Source organism: Chlorocebus sabaeus, chromosome 12, assembly GCF_047675955.1.
Source record: "Chlorocebus sabaeus isolate Y175 chromosome 12, mChlSab1.0.hap1, whole genome shotgun sequence".
NCBI classification, from domain to species: domain Eukaryota; kingdom Metazoa; phylum Chordata; class Mammalia; order Primates; family Cercopithecidae; genus Chlorocebus; species Chlorocebus sabaeus.
This window is the reverse complement of record NC_132915.1, coordinates 91600118-91610218: the sequence shown is the minus strand read 5'-3', so window position 1 is coordinate 91610218 and position 10101 is coordinate 91600118. Positions and strand designations below refer to the sequence as shown.

Below are 10101 nucleotides of genomic sequence, written 5' to 3'. Positions count from 1 at the left end.
CCCAGGAGGGCAGGGATATCCTGTTGTTCATTCTTGCACCCTCAGCTCCCTGGTAATAAATATTTGTTAAAATAATACAGGATGAATGAACCGTCACTTCCACATGCAGGCAGGCCTTTGTTGATCTTTCTGACACAGTCACATCTCCCTGTTATATGCTTTTACGTGTCTATGTTATATGCTTTTATGTGTCTTGCTCTTGTTGCCCAGGCTGGAGTGCAGTGGCGTGATCTCGGCTCACTGCAACCTCGGCCTTCCCGTTCAAGGGATTCTCCTGCCTCAGCCCCACAAGTAGTTGGGACTACAGGCACCCACCACCACGCCCAGCTAATTTTTTTATTTTTTTCCCTTTGAGATGGAGTTTTGCTCTTGTCACCCAGGCTGTACTGCAATGGCGCGAACTCGGCGGGCTGCAACCTTTGCCTCCTGGGTTCAAGCAATTCTCCTGCCTCAGCCTCCTGAGCACCAGGGATTACAGGTGCCTGCCAGCAAGCCTGGCTAATTTTTTGTATTTTTAGTAGAGACAGGGTTTCACCATGTTGGACAGGCTACTCTCAAACTCCTGACCTCAGGTAATCCACCCATCTCGGCCTCCCAAAGTGCTGGGATTACAGGCTAGCGCCACCTCCCCTGGCCTGGTAGTTATTTATTTATTTATTTATTTATTTATTTATTTATTTAAGACAGAGTTTCGCTTTTGTTGCCCAGGCTGGAGTGCAATGGTGCAATCTCAGCTCACCACAACTTCCACCTGCCAGGTTCAAGCCATTCTCCTGCCTCAGCCTCTGAGTAGCTGGGATTACAGACATGCGCCACCCCGCCTGGCTAATTTTTGTAATTTTTTTGGTAGAGATGGGGTTTCCCCGTGTTGGTCAGGCTGGTTGGTCTCGAACTCCCGATCTCAGATTATCCACCCGCCTTGGCCTCCCAAAGTGCTGGGATTACAGGCGTGAGCCACCGCGCCTGGCTGACAGTTTGATTTTTAAAGGTCAAAGCAATCCTCCCACCTTAGTCTTTGGGGTAGCTTGAACTACAGGCCCTCGCCACCACGCCCAGTTTTGTTTTGTTTTGTTTCCGAGACAGAGTCTTGCTTTGTCGCCCAGAGCTGGAATGCAATGGCGCAATCTCGGCTCACTGCAACCTCCATCTCCCGGGTTCAAGCGATTCTCCTGCCTCAGCCTCCCAAGTACCTGGGATTACAGGTGTGTGCCACCACCCCCAGCTAATTTTTGTATTTTTAGCAGAGACGGGGTTTCACCATGATGGCCCAGGCTGGTCTTGAACCCCTGACCTTGTGATCCACCTGCCTCGGCCTCCCAAAGTGCTAGGATACAGTTGTGAGCCACCGGGGTCAGCCTTTTTTGTTTGTAGAAATGAGGTCTTGGTATGTTTGCTATGTTGGCCAGGCTGGTCTTTTTTTTTTTTTTTTTTTTTTTTTTGTGAGACAGAGTCTTGCTCTGTCACCCAGGCTGGAATGCAGTGGTGCACTCACTGCAACCTCCGTTTTCCAAGTTCAAGCGATTCTCCTGCCTCAGCCTCCAAGCTGGGACTACAGGTGCTTGCCAACACGCCTGGTTAATTTTTTGTATTTTTAGTAGAGACAGGGTTTCACCATGTTGGCCAGGCTGCTCTCGAACTCCTGACCTCAGGTGATCCACCCACCTTTGCCCCCAAAGTGTTGGAATTACAGAAATGAGCCACCACATCCAGCCCCCAGGTTGGTCTTGAATTTCTGGCCTCAAGCAATCTTTCTGCCTCTGCCTCCCTAAAGTGCTAGAAATACAGGTGTGAGCCACCATGCCCAGTCTGTGTTTTTCTTTATGGTCAGTGCTATGTGAGTGTGTATTTAAATAAATCTTTACCTTTTCTAAGGTATAAAAATATTTTCCTCTAAAAGTTTTTTTTTTTTTTTTTTTTTTTTTTTTTGAGACAGTGTCTCACTCTGTTGCCCAGGCTGAGGTGCAGTGACACGATCTCGGCTTACTGCAAGCTCTGCATCCCGGGTTCACGCCATTCTCCTGCTTCAGCCTCCCAAGTAGGTGGGACTACAGGCGCCAGCCACCACACCCAGCTAATTTTTTTTTTTTTTTAATTTCTTAGTAGAGACGGAGTTTCAAAGTGTTAACTAGGATGGTCTCGATCTCCTGACCTCGTGATCCACCCGCCTCGGCCTCCCAAAGTGCTGGGATTACAGGTGTGAGCCACCATGCCTGGCCTTCCTCTAAAAGTTTTTAAATTTCTCTTTTTCTTTTTTCTTTCTTTCTTTCTTTTTTTTTTTTTTTTTTTTTTTTGAGACAGAGTTTTGCTCTTGTTGCCCAGGCTGGAGTGCAACGGTGCGATCTTGGCTCACTGCAACCTCTGCCTCCCAGGTTCAAGCGATTCTCCTGCCTCAGTCTCCCAAGTAGCTGGGATTACAGGCATGCGCCACCATGACCAGCTAATTTTGTATTTTTAGTGCAGATGGGGTTTCTCCATGTTGGTCAGGCTGGTCTTGAACTCCCCACTTCAGGGGATCCGCCTGCCTTGTCCTCCCAAAGTGCTGGGATTATAGGTGTGAGCCACCGTGCCTGGCCAAAATTTCTCTTTTTCTTCAGGTCTTTTGTCCATCTATTATATGGGTATGTATGTGTATGTTAGGGATCTAATTTTATTTTTTTTATGAATAGCCAATTGCCCAGCAATGCTTTAAAATTCATATAATATCAAATTCACATTTCAGATGGCTAAGCCGTTTTAAAGTGTGCAATTCAGTGGCATTCAGAACATTCACGATGTTGTATAAGCATCACCACGATCTAGTCCCAGAGAGCTATACATTACCTCGAAAGGAAACCCTGTACCCATGAAGCAGTCTCTCCTCATTCCCTTCCTCCTAGCCCCTGGCAATCACTTTTCTGCTTTCTGTCTATCAGTTTTAGCTACTGGATATTTTACATAAATGAAATTCTACAATATGTGGTCTTTTGTGCCTGGCTTCTTTCGTTTAGCACAATGTTTTTAAGGTTCATCTATGTTGAGGTATGAATCAGTACTTCATTCCTTTTGATGCTAAGTAATTTTCCACTGTATTAATGTACAACAATCTGGCCAGACGCAGTGGCTCATGCCTGTAATCCCAGCAATTTGGGAGGCCGAGGCGGGCACATCACCTGAGGTCAGGAGTTTGAGACCAGCCTGGCCAACATGGAGAAATCCCATCTCTATTAAAAATACAAAATTAGCCGAGCATGGTGGTGCATGCCTGTAATCCCAGCTACTCGCAAGGCTGAGGCAGGAGAATCACCTGAACCCGGGAAACGGAGGTTGTGGTGAGCTGAGATTGCGCCATTGCACTCCAGCCTGGGCAACAAAAGCAACACTTCATTTCAAAAAAATAATAGTAATATAGTTAAACAAAACATATTCGGTTTATCTTTTTTTTTTTTTTTTTTTTTTTTTTGAGACAGAGCCTCACTCCCTCACCCAGGCTGGAGTGCAGTGGCACGATCTCGGTTCACTGCAACCTCTGCATACCAGATTCAGGTGATTCTTGTGCCTCGGCCTCCCGAGTAGCTGTAATTACAGGCACTTGCCACCACACCTGGCTAATTTTTCTTATTTTTAATAGAGACAGGGTTTCACCATGTTGACCAGGCTGGTCTTGAACTCCTGGCTTCAAGGGATCCCCCCAGCTGGGCCTCCCAAAGTGCTGGGATTACAGGCTTGAGCCACCACGCCCGGCCTGTTTATCATTCTTTAGTTGATAGACATTTGGGTTGTTTCCATTTGTCGGCTGTGGTAGATAGCGATGCCATGAACTTTCCCGTCTAAGCTTTTGTTTGCACACTTTCTTTCAATTCTTTGAGATCTAGCAGCATTTTTTGAAGAGTTTGCTTTTTCTCCCACTGATCTGGTGTTCCTCTGTCACACACAGGTGTGAGTCTCTTACTAGGCTCCTTATGCTGACCCACTGGTCTAAGAACCCATCCTGCCACCAACACTACACTTCCTTGATTGTTATAGCCTCCTGGTACATCTTGACATCTGGTTAAATTTGGCCCTTTGCTCTTTCTATGAATTTTAGGAGCAGCCATCAAGTTCCAGAAAAACTCCATTGGGGTTTGTTTGTAGTTGATTTGAGAATTGCCGTATTTTTTTGTTTTGAAATATTTTTTGCTTTTTTAAAAAAAAATTGAGATGGGGGTCTTACTATGTTTTCCCCAGGCTGATCTCAAACTCCTGGCCTCAAGGGATCCTCCCACTTCACCCTCCCAAAGTGTTGGGATTACAGGCATGAGCCACCACACCTGGAGAATTGTGTATTGGCGATGTTGACACTTGCCGGCACTTTCAGGAGTCCTGACCCTGCCTCCTCAGTACTTTTGCATGTGACTCCCTTGAAAGTCCCTCCCTCTTCTCTGCCCTAGTTAACTCCCTCTTCCGGTCTTGTTTTTCCCATCTCTGCACCACTGTCTTCCTCCTACTTGGCTGCAAACTCCTCTAGGCTATGGCTGGTCTAACTTGTTTACCTTGGTGTTCTTAGCAAGTAGGACAGATAATCGGGCCCTATAAATATAAATATTTCTTGGCAAGAATATGGGAGATACAAGAGGAAGGTCTTCTGGTCCTGGGGCATTTGACCATATCCAGAGGAACATCAAACAAAATTACTTAATTTCCTTTTGCCTCTACTTTCTCCCCTGGGAAAGGGCGATGTGATTAATGTCCCCTCCCAAGGTGGGGTGAAGATTAAATAAGTTTGTGTAACATGTAAAGCACTTGGAGCAAAGTCTGTCTGGTGGTCAAAGCTACCTAACAGGTTCCATGACCTACCATTACTCTTCGAGAATCTTTTGGCCTCATATTTCTGGGATGCTCTGGTGGCTTCAAAGCTCTTTCCTTAAGTCATTTAATTTTGATTTTACTTCTCCTAAGAACTAGTTATCTTACCCCCATTTTGCATGTGAGACAAATGAGGGGAAGAATGAGTTATCTAAGGCCTTAAACCTAGAACTCTTGATCCCAAACCCAAGGAGGCGTAATCTTTAAGGTGTCTTCCAGCTCAGACATTCAGTCAGCAGAATTGCTAGTTTGACTTTCAGAACGATATGACTCTCAAAAGGGGGGAAAAAATCTAATAGGCCCACAAGGTCGACTTACATTACTTTTATTTTATTGGAACAGCTGTAAACCTAAAATTAAGCATGAACTTCTCATGCTCATAGATCTAGAAACCAACCACAAAACCAAAACAAATCTTCAAAGTAAATACTACAAAACCAATTTTAAAAATTCAAAGTAACAACACTAAATCAAATGACTGGTTAAACTGCTGACATTGGGTGTAACGGTAACAGAGTAAAGGCTTTGGGTGTTTTGTTTCCCGTGTCACATCTTTGGATTTTGACCATGACGGGTCATCATTTGTGCCATTGTCATATTCACTATCATTGTTTTATAAAAAAAAAAAAAAAAGGGGGAGAAGTTCATAATCCAGTTTGATGGGCCGAGCAATTTAAACAATGCATTCTCAAATGCAATAACGAAAAGTGGAAAATAATACACTTAGTATAACGTCACTCATTGTATATTTGCTGTGATGCTCACAACTAATGAACTATTGCAAGTGTGTTCACAAAAGACAATAATGGCCCAATTTATCCTCTAGCAAAGGACCCATTGTGCTGGCTGTCCTGGAGTTCCTCATTCCTGAGCTGTTGTGTGGGGCTGATGACTCCATCCTCCCACCACTTTACGCCACTGAACCCAGCCGGAAACTCCATTCCCCCAAACTCCCTGACATAACCTCGCCTATCAGGCTGCTGTCCCTTTCTCATTAGTAAGAGACAATTAAAATTATACATGATTCCCATGCTCTGTGCTATTTCATGATGTCAGTTCCAATGTATTCAATTATTTAGAAAGCTAATTTCTTTTTTGTCATTGTTTGTTTGTTGTAGTTGTTGTTTTGAGATGGAGGCTCACTCTGTCCCCAGGTTGGAGTGCAGTGGCCCAGGCTGGAGTGCAGTGGTACAATCTCGGCTCACTGCCACCGCCGCCTCCTAAGTTGAAGCGATTCTCAGTCTTCAGCCTCCAGAGTAGCTGGGATTACAGGTGCACGCCACCACACCCAGGGAATTTTTGTATATTTTGTAGAGACGGGTTTCGCCACATTGCCCAATCTGGTCTGGAACTCCTGAGCTCAAGCAATCCGCCTACCTCGGCCTCCGAAAGTGCTGGGATTACAGGAGTGAGTCACCGTGCCCGGCCAAATTATTTAAGAATTATTTAATTATTACTATTTCTTAGTCTATGAAAATGACGTTCGATGGCAAATGGCAAAATGAAGTTCTGACTTTTCCACCTGTAAAGTAGATTGATATGAGCAGTAGTGAGATGACCTTGTAGCTATCAGTATAAGACAAGAGAACTGAGGGCAGCCAGTTGTGGCCACAGCAACTCTCTCAGAGTGAATCGCTGCCACACTGGGCACAGAAGCGCACACTCTGATATCGAATGTTTTGGATTCCTTTCTACATAATTCTAGTAAACAGTTATTCCACAGCCTAGGGGTTGCCTTAGAGCCCCGTTTGAGACACTCTGGGCTCGAAGATCATGAAGTCAGTGCGCAAACGCGGGTCAGACCCTGCACCAGGTGCCCAACGCCCAGCCCTCACTTCCCGAGCTCAGGACTCCTGCAAGAGCGACTCCGGCCCCCCGCCTGCCGCTGTCTACATTCGCGCTCTTCCTTCCTCGGGAAACAAACCGTGGATCAGATCTCCCAGGCTCTGGGTTCCCCAGAGTTTGGCGGTGCGCCAGGGCACCACGGCCCCTCCCTGCAGCGCAGGGTGACAGACCCCACTCCATCCTCCAGCGCCCCGGGTTCCCGCTCCATCACCGACACCACCATCACCACCCCGTGCAGGCCCAAGAAGGCAAAAGAGGCCCAGTCACTCTCACCGGGGATTTTCTTTTCTTTTTTTGCTGGTTTCAAGCTTTTTTCTGCCTGAGTGAAAATGAAACAAACACACCCGCGCCCCCGGCGCACACACACACTCATTCATGCACTCATGCGGCGGCCTCCCAGCTGTCTATGTCGGGGCGGGGACCGGCTTGGCACCGACCGCTGCCGGCCGGGCACAGTGCGCCGCCCGCTGTCAGCGCTCGCCGGTCCCTCGCGCCCCTGCCCCCTGCGCTCTGCCCAGAGCAGACGCCCTGCCGGCCGGCCCACGGGCAGAAGTACGGGCGCACGCTCTGGCGGAGGCAGCGAGGTAGCTGATCCCAGCGCGGAGGGCCCCGCGGTGGCCGGGAGCTAGGCGCGGTCCTGCTCAGCCCGCTCGCTGCGCGCCGGTCCTGGGTGCCAGGGTTCTGTGGATCAGGTGGGTCCCGCGGGGCGCCGCCCAGGTCCCCGGAGGCCACGAGCAGGGCACGGACCGGAGGGCTCCACGCTTGGGCGAGGGTGGTGAGGGGAGTGGGGGCGGGCCGCTGCTCCGGCCCTGCCCAGTTTCTGCCCTGCCTGTGTCCCTGCTTTTGTTCTTGTAGCTACCTCGGTGCCAAATCGGACCCAGTTTCTGTCGCTCTGTCCCCATCCTGTGCCCGTCCCTCCCTCTGTCCCATCTACCGAGACTGGAGCCTGAGGGGCTGCAGGCTGAGGTTCCCCCACGAGTCCGCGGGGTGGGGGTGGGGAAGAGAGGGGAGACGCAGGGTACACAGGATGCGACCAAGTAAGTCGCAGTGAGTGAGGGGTCTGTCCTTGCCTGTGGGACAAGACAGAGGAATGACTCTCGCCCAGGACAAGATAGGAAAGGGGCACCTCTGGGAAGGGGAATCTGGAAGTGGGGGGATAAAGTGAGGGTCGCAGGAACCCCAAGGAGCAGGGGAATAGAGAGGGAGATGTCAGAGAGTTTCGGAGATCTGAGGACTCATCCAGACGCCCAGCATGGGGAAAGTTTCCGACACTAACTTTGGCAGCCGGGGTGCCTGCTGCACTGGAGCGATGGGAGGAGGGAGGTTCCTCCAACTCTTCAAACCACCTCGCTCCTACTCGAAAGGGACACCACCCCGCGTTTGTAAATGGCAGGAAAACAGCTGAACACAATGATTGCATAAACTCTCGAAGAGCATCCAAAAAACAGTAAAAAGAAGAAGAAGAAAAAAATGTCAGCGCGCAAAGAGCCAGAGAAACAGAGGAATTTGAGATTCCTCGATCTTCCAGCTGTGGCAGCCGGGAGGGAGAGGGAGGCGCCGCGGGTGTGAGGGCCCTCCTCACCACAGGTAGGAACCGAGACCCGTGGCAGCTGTTTTGAGGCTTTGCTCCTCGTTTGCACTCCTTCGGTCTCGCTGCCTCCTTCCTTTACCTGGAAACAGACATGTCTCAGGAGGCAGGAGATGTAGGGTGGAGCCTGTATCCAGTAAGGAGCCACCTTCCTAGACAGAGCCTCAGTTTCCACGACTGTGAAATAAGGATGCTGGTGCAGACCTTCCTTCCGGTCTCTGAGTAAGGAAATGCAAAGTGCATGGTGAAGGAGGGCTCTGGGGGTGGGGGATGTGGAGGACAGGGTTATTCTGCTGCATTTCTGTGCTTCTTTGACTACACCAGGCACTTTCTACTCTTTTGGAGTTACTTCTGGGTGAATTTTGCCTCCTCTACCAGATGGGGGGCAGCATGCAGATCTACGTTATATCATTTGCATGTAACTGGTGTTCAATGACTGAATAAAGCAGAGCTGAACGAGTCCCTAAGGATTGCCCAGTCCAGGAGATTTCAACTCTGTCTTGTGAGGCCGGACATCCTGCCTCAAGGGCCACCGTGATGGGGGAGGGGAACCTAGAGGACAGGGCTCTGGCCGCTTCCCTATCTTATTTCAGACAGAACCAGTTCCGTTCTTCCTTATCTCCTCTATGTATTGGGAAACTCCTGAGAACGTTTTTGATGTCAGATTGCCCAGATCCAATCACCAGGGGACCTCCTGAGACTGGGAACCTGCTCATTGAACACTGCGGGCCTCCTACGAATAGACCCAGGTTGGGGTGGTGTAGGTGGTCCAGCCAGATGGCAACAATGTCGTCCTCCTACACTGTTTGAGAAAGGTCTTGGGGCATGGAGTCCTGGCTTCAGCTGTAAAGTTCAGAAACTCAAATGGGCCACTCATCAGGCTCTGTCACATTTCCTGTTTGTGAGCCTGGACTTAAGTGGAGTTTTAGGTGAAGGGTAAGGGGCTTGGAAGCAGAGCCTTACTTACTGGAATTACAATTATCAGAGGGCAAGAGCCTAGAAGATTCCACCTAAACCTTTGTTTTGTGGATGCGGAAACCAAGGCCTAGAGAATGAACGCCTATCCTAGTTCATGGTGTGTGCAGGAATCACAAATGGGTTTTTGGTGTTGTTGTTGTTGTTTTGAGACTATGTAATCTTAGAATGGGTGACCTAGGAGAAACCTAAGCTGTTCCCCAGTCCACTTCCCCATGTTCCATAGATGTGATCTGAGGAAGTGGGTGGATATGGGTGCAGAGGGGAGCGGACCATCCCCCCTTCCCTCCTTCTTGAGCCTCTGTATCTTCATGTGTAAAATAAAGCCCAGGGCCCTGCTCTGCTGATCCCATATAGACATCCACAAAAGGTGTTTGTGTGTGCTAATCAGTGTGGGGGCTAGCACTGAGCGGGAGTGGGCTGCTGGGCTCTCTCCCATTTCTCTCCAGAGCCCAGCCTGAGTCCCAGGTTTGGGAAACCTTGTCTCCACCCCTCTGCTTTCCTATACACGACCATCCACCACTCAGCACTGGCTACATTTTGGCAGTTCCCTCTACCCCATCAACTCATGAAGACATGTATTTCAAAGGAATATATAGTGCTAGACACTTTACACGTGACAACACTTAATCTTCACAACAACCTTACAAAATCCTGTTCGTTCACTGGTTAGGACAGGATACTGAAGTTCTGAAGGAGGCTGCCTGAGGACTCTGTCACATAGCCAGTGGGGTGGGGGACTCTGGGGGGATTGTCCCAGCTCCTCACAGTCTTCCTGGAGGCTCCATTCTGTCTGCCTGCCTTGTAGCCAGCACTGAGCAGAGGGCAGGGGAGCCAGGGAAGGTGGGCCCATGAGGCCTGGGACCAAGGAT

The 10101-nt window shown here is 49.1% G+C and overlaps 1 long non-coding RNA gene across 1 annotated transcript; it reads right to left on the bottom strand.

The window, feature by feature from the left end:
- Positions 1-5942: 5942 nt before the first annotated feature.
- LOC140712983 (uncharacterized) lies at positions 5943-9867 on the bottom strand. The gene is made up of 2 exons (XR_012094874.1): positions 6557-9867; positions 5943-6343 (listed from the first exon to the last, which is right to left on the bottom strand). It is a non-coding gene; the product is annotated as an uncharacterized lncRNA (long non-coding RNA).
- Between the last annotated feature and the right edge of the window lie 234 nt (positions 9868-10101).